Raw genomic sequence first — 10,823 nt, forward strand, 5'->3', positions numbered from 1 at the left:
CCCTCCACAGCAGCGATACAACTAAAATTTAGGTAACTATGGGATATTAGAAGCTTCCTGACCCAAAATTCCTGGGAAACGTTGATTTTCATTAAACCAATATCAATAAAGTCGCAAGAAAGTTACTTTAAAAGTTTGTTTATATGCTTATGTTCATGGAAATGTGGAATTACAGAGTTGAGTTTAAATCTAGGTTTAATTTATGTTTGTGAACGCTGCTGTATATGCCTGTAATGCTGTTTGAAAGTAAGTTTTTCGTTGCGCCTGTGCAAGCATGTACTGGCGCATTTGACAATAAACTGGACTTGGACTTTGTTTTGACTCAGCGGATACAAGCCTAACAAAGTTGTTCATACTGGTTGAAACATTCGGCAGGACTGAATTGAAAGCGAACACATGACACTGAGTATTATCCAATCTCCTGGACTTTTTCCCTTACAGCAGAATATTTCAGCTCGCTTTGCTTTGCTGAATCACAACAGCATCAGAGAAAAACTTCCTGTTACTGGCAAGGAGTTCTTTACGGGTAAGTGTAGAATTACAATTACGTCTCCAATCCAGGTAATTTTTGGATGCATTTTAAAAGCAGCTTGAAGCTGAGTAAGTTTTCACTGCAATAGTCAGAAACATGTTAAAGTTACCACCCCAGGGAATATGTTAGGGAACGAAGTTCTGATTTCCAGTGCCCGCTCAGCAAGAGTCCACAATGTCTGCCTCATGAAGGGAATGGACAAGAGTGTCGCGTAGGAAGCGATCCCTGGGGAGAGCAGAAAGTGAGGGGTGGTGGTGGGGGTGGGGGGGGAGGGCGCCTCCGCGTCCAGCAAATAATGCTCCGGAACTTCCGCCGCTCGCATGGGTCCCAGCATAGCCTGCCGGTTTGTCGGGTACGTGGAGTAGTCGATGTTCCAAGCCCGTCCCGTACTTCTCTTACGCAATATCGACGACAGCATTGGTGCTGCTTCCTGCAGCCGTGCTAAACTCATCGATTTTACCCACTTTGCCTCCAACTTCCATCCCGCCCTCAAGTTCACCTGTTCCATTTCCGACACGTCCCTTTCTCGATCTCGCTGTTTCTATCTCTGGAGATAGCTTATCCACCGATGTCTATTATAAAGCAATGGACTCTCACAGCTGCCTGGACTATACCTTGTCCCACTCCGCTCCTTCTCAAAACGCCCTCCCCTTCTCTCAATTCCTCCGTCTCCGCCGCATCTGCTCTCAGGATGAAGCTTCATTCTGGAACGAAGATGTCCTCCTTTTCAAAGAAAGGCGCTTCCTTTCTTCCATCATCAACGCTGCCCTGAAAAGCATCTTTTCCATTCCAGTTATGTCTGCTTTTACCCCATCCTCCCGCTACCTTACCAGGATAGAGTTCCTCTTGTCCTTACCTACCACTCTACAAACCTCCGCGACCAGCACAAAATTCAAAATTTTCCGAAACCTCGGCTACTTCCAACTGGATCCCAGCACAGACATCTTTACCACCCCACCCCCACGCCCTCCTCCTTGAAGTCATTCTTCTGAACAAAACATTTTCTGTACTGTCCTCCCAACTCCTGACAAAAAGAGCTCAACTCACAACAGTGTCCAGCACTAAAACCTCTCTGCCCAGCGTTCTCTAGAACCTTGTCCCAATTCCACCATCTTATTCGGCTGATGCAACATTTCTAAGTTGAACAACAAAGTCCCTTATTTTAGCTGAAACCCAAACAGGCTGAAAGCAGAACAGACTGCTCTTACAAAATTGCTAAAATAATATAGCTACAACATAACAGTAAAAATCTTAACCAGGGGATTACATTTGGTATTAACAGAGATAAAAAAAAAAGTGAAGAATTGAGGACCGTTGAAACAATTGCACCATCAAATATAACTTGAGCCAATTAAGCCAAGAAAAGAGAAGGCCGAGGTATGATATGGTGAGGCTTTAAAACTATTCAGAGGCCTCAGAGATTGGATAGATAGAATTTTTTGTGCTTACATCAAAAGGCATGGATCATAAATATGCAAATGCGAGTAAATCTGCAGATGCTGGAAATGCAAGCAACACACACAAAATGCTGCTGGAACACAGCAGGCCAGGCAGCATCTATAGGAAGATGCTATTTATTTTTCTTCTCTCTCTGTCCCTCTCACAATCACTCCTTGCCTGCTCTCCATCTTCCTCTGGGCTCCCCTTCCCCTTTCTTTCTCCCTAGGCCTCCTGTCCCATGATCCTTCCCCTTCTCCAACTCTGTATCCCTTTTGCCAATCAACTTTCCAGCTCTTGGCTTCATCCCTCCCCTTCCTGTCTTCTCCTATCATTTCGGGTCTCCCCCTCTCCCTCCCACTTTGAAAAGTACGTTGACTGTACTTCCTCTGATAGACGCTGCTGGATCGTAAATAAATATGCTTGAATAAATTCTGAATAATTTTTGTTTCCACTATTCACATGTATAGAAGTATTTCTCACGAGTCAGGGAACAAATCCAGTAATCCAGAATGCAGATGTTGAAGGATTTTGCAGTGATACTGCCAATGAAAGTCAAAGAGAATTTAGTTGGGCTCTTGTTTGAAATGCTCATTGCCTGGCACTTACACAGTATGAACCTTACCAATAACTGGAGTGTTGTCTGATCACGTAGCCTCTACTGTTTCAAGCGTTGCCATTCATTACTTGATATAATTGAAGAGCAGTGAATCTCTCACTCCATATATGTATGAACTGTATGCATACACCACTCTCTATATATGAATGTATATATACATATATGTGCTACTGTGTGTATACATACATACATGTGTAAGTAGGTTTAGTAAGTGTGTACTCCTACTTTTCATCAACTTTAGTTCACAGATCATATTTATTTCAAACAATGGTTTATTTTTCATTGTGATCTGTTATGTTGACATTTCTTTTTCAATGGCTGAGGATAACTGGAATAAATAATCTGCTGAATGAACACAGCAGGTCTTTGCTGGGGGAAAGGAACTGTCAGTGTTTCAGGTCAAAATCCAGCATAATATCAGGCTGGGACTGGTAGCTGTGATGGCAGGAGCTTCAAGAGGGAATTAAAACTGAAATTTCTCTTAGCATTCCCAACTGTTACAAATGCTTCGGTTTTTTTCTTTCCCCTGATCCAGTGGCATCATTAAAGATGGAGATACGTATGAAGAATACATTCCTGTTTGATTAACTTATGCTAGGATCATCATCACATTGCTGATTTGTGAATTGCAGAGCTGATTTCTTATCATAATGGGTTGACTCTGATCCACGTTGCTATATTTCTGATCCATGTCTATTAGAATGGAGGCAAGAGAAATTGGAATAACAATTACAAGGCTTCATGGTCTTAGTTCCATTCCAGACTTTTTTTAATTCACTCCAGATTAGTAACTTAAATTTACCATCTACTCTGTTGGTTTCTGTATAATTATTCCAATTTGTGGCATTATAATCCAATGACGCAAACTTCTTTCCACGTCTCCATATACTGTATGTGTGCATACATCTATGCACTGTTTCACGCACGCATGTGTAAGTGTGCGCTGCAGCCTTTCATCCACTTCCGTTCTCCTATGAGGTTTTCTTCAAACAATGGTTTATTTTTCATTGTCATCTGCAATGTTGACATTTCTTTTTCAATTTTACTCTGTTACTTTGATGTATTTGAGGACTAGGAGCTCATGGGTGGCTCGGTGGAGCAAATTTCAGAAGCTATGACAAGGCTTTATATTTACAGAAGAAAATTAATTGAGTCAATTCATATTGGGCAATATTAAAGGTAATCTACAACAATTGCAGTTGTTCCTGAAGGAAACCCCCTCTATAATGTTTCTCAAACATATTTATTTATGATATTTCCATTAAAAAGTTTTAAACTGTAGATTTAAAACATCAGAACTTACAGGGAAAATAATAAAAAGATAACATAATTTTCTGTGAAACCAAGAAAATCTGTAGATTTTAAATTTTGTTAAACTTGTATCAAAAAAATCAAAACAGTTACAGTATCCCTTTTGCTGTTAATATTTGTGCTAGTAAGGAACTGTGCACTGACAATGTGAAACAAGAATCTAACTGTTGATATGCACCATCAGTGGCATTTTCCAATGAAAAGACATTCAATTGAACCCATGCATAAATGATGTGTGTACAAGAGCATGCAAGAAACTGTGTACCTTCTGCATGCATTTTACTTTCTGATACCTGAAAGACTGAACAGGATCAGGTCCAAAGCATGATGGAATACTTCTTCCTAGCTTAGATAAATATGTTTCCAACAGCTCCTAAGAATCTCAATTTTTTCAAGAACTAGGTAGTCCATTTCATTTGCTCTTTTCAGCCAATTATGTAATGCACTTGTGTGTACTTGCATAGGCTGCTCAAACACCACCTCCTAAACTCTTGACCTGTACCACCGAGGAGAAAGAGCTTGGGCGCATGGATTACCACTAGCCATAATTTCTCCTTTAAATCGAATATTGACCATACCTGGCAATATATTCTCATTACTTCATCATTGTTGATTCTAAACCCTAAAGCTACCCTTTCAACAAAATTGTGGGACTGCCTTCTCCAAAAGGAGTGTAGTGGTTCATGGAGGCAAGTCATCACCCATTCTCAAAGGGAAAAATGGATAGAAAACAATAGCAGGCTTTCAATATCAATAGATAAAACATACTCTAACAATTAATATAATATCATAGAAAAGCAGCATCACTTATTATAAGATTGCTATCCACTGTGTCAGGTTATTGTCTCTGACATATGTCATGAAATTTATTGTTTTCCAGAAACACATTCATCTAAAGGTTCAAAAGTTCAAAGAGTCATTTATTATCAAAGTATACAACTCTGCAATTCTTCTTCGTCCGATAGCCATGAACCTGGAAAGAAAAGTAAGGCAGCATGATCATCAACCCCTGAAGTTTAGTACAAGTTACTAAATATAAGTAAATGTATAGTTAAAAAGAGGAATAATAAGGCTTCATTATTATTATTAATAATAATTTTTGTTCTGTTTAGAATGGGAGGAGCTATTGTTTGTCACAAGAAGCAGAAGATTTGAAAAGGTATGGCTTGACAGTACCTTCTGCTTAGTTTTGGGTAGCAGGAACCTTCGCTTGTCGCAAGAAGTGGGAGATTTGAAAAGCTTGAACCAAGTTAGCAAGGTTGTGAATTGCTTGAGTAACTATGCATTTGGCAAGGGTAAATAAATTAAAGGTCTGTATAAGTGGAGCAGCCATTTTGGGAGCAGGCAGAATCAGAGTGGGGAGTGGAGGCTTCGGCTCAAAAGAAGCTTCAACAAGAAGAAGCAGAAGCCATGGAGTCTAGACTTGAAGTGAGAATGGGAGATTTTAAAAAGCTTTTCCTTCAGCTGAGCTCAGCGCGAGATACATTAAGGGGACTTAAGAAATTCCTGGATAGGAAGGAATGGTTAGCAATTTAATCTTAGAGTTGGTTAGAAGATCATCACAACATCATGGGCCAAAGGTCTGTACTGGTGTGGTGTTGTATGTTCTATGCTTTTTAACGTGAATGTTCAATGAAACAGATTGAAATTGAACAAGCATTTGAAGCAATAGCTCTTACATTCGTAAATATTTCTTATGATGAGAATGGGGATTCATCAACTCCATTATGTTAGATGTGCCCTTGGAAACATGTCATAAAGAAGATGTCTTAGGGACAATGATCTTTAGAGATATCATCGAGAAGGTTCATATCAGCTCCCTGGGCTTCAAATTGAAGAAACATATTAACTATGGTCCTTGTGCATCAGGATCTTTACCAATCTAACCACCACTCAGTGACAAACAGGACAGAAAATGTCCATGGAAGTAATTATGGTCATGTGCCCAGCAGACCTCTACAGTTTGCTGCAGAATGCTGATCTTCTAGTTTTTCAAGCACCTGTATTTACTAACTGTTATCTCAACTAGAGCCATTAAGCCCTCGTTCTTTTTTTTAATCTTGTCAAGCTAAATGTGAATGGCATATGTTTCCTACATTCTATAATTATTTAGAAGGGTCTCTAGTTATCTCATTAGCAGAATTCTACTATGTTATGGAGAACATGGTGTTGCTCAGTTGTCCTTCTGAGGCTCTGTTGATGTTCCCATGCCTACCTTCTTGTTTCTGTCTCTTTATGGGCATCTGACTTTCCTCCGCTCCGGAGTCGAGTGACGAGCCTGCTGTCCGCTGGTCCTCGGTTGAGCCAGTGACCGTAAACACTGTGAAAGAGAGAGTCCGCAGTTCCTCCACACTTGGGTCCAGTCCTGCGAGCGCACATTGTGTTTTGTCACTGTCCAGTCTATTTCACAGAAAAGATTGATATTATGAACTCGCATTGTATAACATCAGCCAAGCAGGTTCAGCCTGCAGTATGATCAGTCACGTGACAGTTGTCCGCAGATTACCTATTTGTTGTAGACCCAGGACATCAATGAGGTCTTCGGATAGATAGTCTGAAGATTGGGATGGAGGGAAGAGTGTTAATTATCACAATGGCCAGACTTTATGTAGGCTTAATGGGACAATTGTATCAATATCATTTTAATGCAATTCCAGAATCTGAATCAGGTTTATTATCACTAACATATGTTGTGAAATGTGTTGTTTTTGGCAGCAATACAGTGTAAGACATACAAACTACTGTGGGTTCAGAGAAGAGTGGAGTCAACGGTGCAGAGCGGCAAGCAGAACTGGCCCATCCTTGACTCCAGTCCTGACACCCTGCCTTATTAATCATCTGGCCTGGCGTTTAAATCCTCCGAAGATCGGTTCATTCCTCTCTCAAAGTCTGGGACCAGCTGCATCGATACACTCTGAGCCTAGACACCGCCCCCCCCCCCTCACTGCTTCCTCCTCCCTCTACCCGCCATACTTCAGCCCATGCCTAATATTTCCAAATTAGTCCGATGCTTAGATCGAGCAAATCTCTCACTACCGGTTTCGGTGCAAGGGCTCTGAGTCTCCTCCACTCCGCTTGCTTCGACTCTGACTCTGTCTGAACGTGCCTTGTCCTTCCTCCTGTATGCACACTTCGACCTTCAACTCAGCCTTGCTTTCTCATTGTTTACAGTGACCGTGTACCATGAATATTTATAGGAAATACGTTATTAAGAAAATATTTAGTTTTATTTCTTACTTTGAAAACCACAATGAAGTCGTTGCTCACCCTCAGCCGCACTGTCTTAAGCTGGATTCGATATTTGTATTAAAGAGCAGGTGTATAGGTGTTCCTAACAAAGTGACCTCTGAGTGTATATCGATGAAGCTCAAATTTACAGCTTCCTTATCTTTGTGGTTTAACGATATCACCACAAATTCAGCACAAACTTCAAAATATGGCCTGTCCTAGGATAGCTACCTATGTTTTAATGTTACAGGCTGTATAACTCAGATTTTCCCCCATTCTCACTTTGAGAGGATGAAATGAACAAACATTACAAGATATCCCAAACCAGAAAATGTAACAGTGGGAATCTCAGGTCTTTGTGGTGGAAGATATACATTCCTGATCAGGATTTGTTGCTATGGGGCATAAAAAGTCAGAATTTTCCATTCCACCACTCCTCGTAAAACCTGATTTGTACTTCACGCGCAATTGTATGCCAGATGTACCGCGTAGCCGACGCCGCAGGGTGATGTGCACCTCCCCAAAAAATAACTCACGCGTCGCGGTGATGCAGACTGGAATAACTGTGATTGGTCCGCTTGGTAGCATCGCATTTCCTCCTACGCATTTCCAGTTGTTTTACTTCGCCATGTCTATACACTGATGCGAAAGAAATGGTTGGGGACAATGAACCAAATCGTCAAATCTACCTGCCGACATCCGATAAAATTTGAAATGCATTTCCTCGCCCATGTCTCTCAGGAAGAAACTCAGCACAGTGGCATAGAAACCCCACTGCCAACTAGCATTTTGGCTGTAAATTGCAGAGCGATGCAGACACAACAATGCATGCTCGCTACGGCGTAGGGCATCGCAGAAGTATAAATCAGGTCTGCGGCGTAGCCCGTGCGCACAAGTATAAATCAGGCTTTACTCTGGTATTTGCAATGCAAAGTCTTGCTCTTTGAGCTCAGGAAAAGAACCTGTTGCTCACTATCCCTGTTGTAACTTGTCACCCTTGAACCAGAAAGGTGACCTAGTTGTGCAGATGAGTTCTGCTTCCAAATTATATTTGTATGTTGTATGTCGTTCAAATTCAGCTACAACCGGGAGTGTCCATACAGTGATTAGAGTTAAAGTGGCGACAAGAAAACACACAACTACATGTAAAATATTTTTGTTGCTTATTTATTATTATGCTTACCAACATTTCTAATCAATTCTACAACAGGATCGGTGTGATCAGCTACTTTCAAGACGGATAGTCCTGGATGGAAAGGCAGATTGCAGATTGCATGTATTCTTAGCATTTTCATCATGCTGCCTTGTCCAGTCACACAAGGGGCTAAAATATTGGTTGTGCCCGTGGATGGAAGTCATTGGGTCAATATGGAGATACTAATAGAAAAACTAAAAGAACATGGACACAATATCACAGTGCTTTCTTACTCATCAAGTTTGTATATAAAAGAAAGACCAGATCTCTTCGAAATCATAACGACTGAAAAAGAAAAAAATACATTGAACGATCTAATCCTATTGAATTGTTTGTGCAAAATTCATTGGAATGCTTGCAAAATGGTTGGACAACATGGGGCAAAATTAAGTTGCAGTTATCTTCAAGTGCTTTCATGTATTATTTACATAGCCTGTTTCAGAATAAAACCAGGGTAATATTTGAAAACAAAAGCTTTTTAAACCAACTTAAAAATGCAAATTTTGAGATATTGCTTACAGATCCTATTTTAGTTGCTGGTCCAATGCTTGCCTATTATTTAAAAGTCCCGATGGTGTATAATATTCGATGGGATATTATTGGAGAAGCTCGTTCTCATTTTGCCCCATTGCCACTTTCTTACATCCCATATGCAGACACACACTTTACAGATAAAATGAATTTTCCCCAAAGAACAGACAACATTGTGCACCATCTTATTCAGCTAGTCATCTCAGAATTATTTATATACCCAATTTATAATGAAATCTGTCATCGACATCTGGGACCAGACACAGACATCCAAACACTTCTCTTGAGGGCTGATGTGTTGCTGATGAGAGTCGATTTTGTATTTGAATTTCCAAGACCCACCATGCCAAATATTGTCTACATTGGAGGCTTCCAGTGTAAACCAGCCCGACCACTAGTGGCAGAGTTTGAAGAATTTGTTCAAAGCTCAGGGAAGCATGGACTTATTATCATGTCATTAGGATCCCTTATTGATTCCTTACCAAAGCAGATTACAATGGAAATAGCTGAGGCATTCGCTCAAGTACCCCAGAAGGTTATTTGGAAATATGATGGGGAAATCCTTCCCAATATAGGTAATAATACACTACTGACAAAATGGATCCCTCAGACCGACCTTCTGGGACACCCCATCACACGAGTCTTCATTTCTCATGGTGGTACCAATGGCAATTACGAGGCCATCTACCACGGGGTGCCAGTGATTGGCATGCCTCTTATTTTTGACCAGTTTGACAATGTAGAAGAAAGCAAAAGACTGAGTGAGGTTACATTATCTTGTGTTGGGATATGGTGTTTTATGCTCTTTATAATTGATTGATCTTTTTTTCCCTGAAGTTAATCCATGGAACCTTCTTTCCAGAATTCATGAATTTAGCAAAGGCTATTTTGAGAATAAATCACATTATATAATAGACTTTGTGCTTTGATATGCATAAAAGAATTGTAACTAGCTGATTCATATTTCGCTGGGAAAACAGGGGATGCAAAAGAATAAAGCGACCAGAGGTGTAAGAGAAAACAAACTAATTCAGCTGATCTAAGAATAAAGAAATATTCTTTTGAAAGGTGTTTGATTTTAGTGATTCTTCATGTCGGTCAAATTAATTTTATCACTCATGAATCCTAGTGAAATTTTGATCTAAAAGTTATGCAAAAAAGGTCAAAGTTCATTGTCAAATGTATCTTTGATGCTGATTGCAGTACAGAACAAATAGTTTACAATGAGCAGCGAAAATGTATTTACCCATATCATCTGCAGACAAATGGGCAGCAATATCAAGTGATCTGAAGAGGAATGAGCCACACAGTTCCCTAAACCTGTTGAGTCACTCAGAGTCGATCAATGTACTGTGTGCATTAACCTTAACATGTTTGCTCAACGACAATCTATCAATGTTCATCAACCAATTATCCCTCTGGACCAGGGGTTCCCAACCCTCTTTATGCTGTGGATCAATACCTTTAAACAGGGGTTCTGCAGACCCCAGTTTGGAATCCAGCTCTAGACTAAGTAGCTGAAGTAACTTGAGTGGAAAGAGTTGCAAATATCCTAAATTTGTAACATACAAAATGCTTACACTGGTATACCCCTCCTCCAACTTATATCCATTTGTATCTATACATCATTGTAATGTCAAGGTTCAATTGAACACAGGCCTAGGTGATGCAAATTGTCCTTATACTTTATCCTATCACTCCTTAATTGTGGTTATATTTGCTCCCTTACCACCATTCAGGGCCCCAGACAGTCCTTCCAGGTGAGGCGACACTTCACCTGTGAGTCGGCTGTGGTGATATACTGCGTCCGGTGCTCCTAATGTGGCCTTCTATATATTGGCGAGACCCGACGCAGACTGGGAGATCATTTTGCTGAACACCTACGCTCTGTCCGCCAGAGAAAGCAGGATCTCCCAGTAGCCACACATTTTAATTCCACAACCCATTCCCATTCTGATATGTCTATCCAC

At 40.5% G+C, this 10,823-nt stretch overlaps 1 pseudogene; it reads left to right on the forward strand.

Annotated features, from left to right (window-relative positions):
• The first annotated feature begins 383 nt into the window (after positions 1-383).
• On the forward strand, positions 384-9,887 carry LOC140209720 (UDP-glucuronosyltransferase 2A2 pseudogene; annotated as a pseudogene).
• Positions 9,888-10,823: the final 936 nt, after the last annotated feature.

Source organism: Mobula birostris, chromosome 14 (genome assembly GCF_030028105.1).
Source record: "Mobula birostris isolate sMobBir1 chromosome 14, sMobBir1.hap1, whole genome shotgun sequence".
Lineage (NCBI taxonomy): Eukaryota > Metazoa > Chordata > Chondrichthyes > Myliobatiformes > Myliobatidae > Mobula > Mobula birostris.